Here is a 1,851-nt window from a genome sequence, read left to right as displayed (position 1 = left end):
AAAGAAAATAGCATTCAAAAAATATTCAGACATCTCTTGTCTTGTGCCGCAGTCACAGGTGACTCCATATCTGTCATACATGTGATATTTAGCATGTTACGTGTTCGTTAAAAAAAGTGTTGAAAAATAGTTAAGGATGCAGAGTTTTAATGTTGGTATTTTTAGTGTTGAGGCTGTAATGATAGGCAGTGCTGCTAATGTGTCCTCAGAGCCAGTCACAGTGAGGTGACAGCAAAATGAAATGATATAGGATATCCAGTCATGAAAGTAAAGTGTGTCTCATTAGAGATGTGTGCGTATGAGTATGTTTGAAGATTAAGCCCCTCAATAAAAAAGCTTTTGTTGACATTATATTAAATGATTTAATAAATACAAATTTTAAACATGCCAATTAGAAATGGAACACTTTGCAGAACATTAAAGAAATAAGGCAATGAGTAAAAACTGCTGCCTTAAAGCTGGCATGACTTTACGTTTCGCTGACTCAGCAGCCAAGTCTTAACACATTATTATGAAGGTCATTTTGGTTTATAGAAAGATCTAGAGGGCTGAACTGATTCGGTGGGGCTTAACCTTTGCAGTGCTTGTCCCCACAGGTCCTCAGTGTATAGTTTTAAGGTAACACCAGTGGTTCCAGTGCAGTTACAGTCAGAGAACAGTTACTATTCATAATCTAAGCCATGAACCAAGGAGAGAAAATTAACCAACCATCAGCTGTCACGGTGCAAGAAGCAGGCTACAAACTGGAAAGGCCACCAGTCTATCACAGGTCTAACACAGAGACCATTCACGCCTACAGCTGATTTAACCTAACATGCATGTCTTTAGACAGGCATGGGGAAAAGATGCATAAAGGCTCCAATCACCTGGTGGAGTCAAGCCCAGGACCTTCTTCCTGGGAAGAAACTGTGCTACCCACCAAACCAATATGCTGCCCTGAAAATAAAGCAATCATTTTCTTTGTTTCTCAATTATATACTTTAAAATTATTGCTTTGTTTTCAGTTATTGGAGGACCTTTGTAATAAAAGTATATTATTAATACAAACTGCTGCATATGACTTCTTTCTTTTCACGCTTTTTACTATTGCCTCACCCCCAGTCCTTGTCTGGGGACTTACAAATGTGAAAATATGTGGCCTAATAAAAAGACTCACTTTCCCACAATCCTTCTCTACCTCTGCTGCTCCAGATGTGCATGACTAAGCCCATTAGGTCCTCCTGTGAGTCATGGTAAATCTAAGTGACAATCTACAGTTTGAATTACACAGTAAAAGACACTTAAACGTCTCAGTCTGACTCCTCCATCAGCTGGTGGGCGGCGGATCTTTACTGATTCAGTTTCAGAGGCAGGACAGCTTTGCTCTTTATTATTGTGTTTAAGGCTGAGTGGAACTTTCTAAAGACCAAAATAGTGTCGATCATTAAGGCCATTGTGTAACTCCTCTGAGGGATTTCTTTGGTCTCTGGAGGGCGACTTTAAAGGTTGATCACTCGTCTAAACAGCTGTGGTTATATACATGTAACTCATCATCAACATCCCTTCATTTATCAGCATTTGCTTTATTTTTCATGATATGTTACTGTGGTTATTCTTGTATTGTTTTGTGATATTATGGTTAAGTTTAGCTGTGCTGCCTGCAGATGATCAGCTGTAAACAGTTTGCATACATCATTTCCACCGTGACAAACATCAAATGTGGTTTAAAGTCCATTGTAACTAATAAAATCAATTAATTTTAGTAAATTTCCAGTCTTTGCTGTTCTTCTGAGGCTGATGAGTTTCCAGGATGCACTGCAGACTTCAGTGATTACTGGGCTTCCTGTATTAAAGTTTATTTCTTTATCACAG

Source organism: Pundamilia nyererei, unplaced genomic scaffold, assembly GCF_000239375.1.
Source record: "Pundamilia nyererei isolate P.nyererei 1_Seehausen unplaced genomic scaffold, PunNye1.0 scaffold00152, whole genome shotgun sequence".
Classification (NCBI taxonomy): Eukaryota; Metazoa; Chordata; class Actinopteri; order Cichliformes; family Cichlidae; genus Pundamilia; species Pundamilia nyererei.
This window is presented reverse-complemented; position numbering follows the sequence as displayed.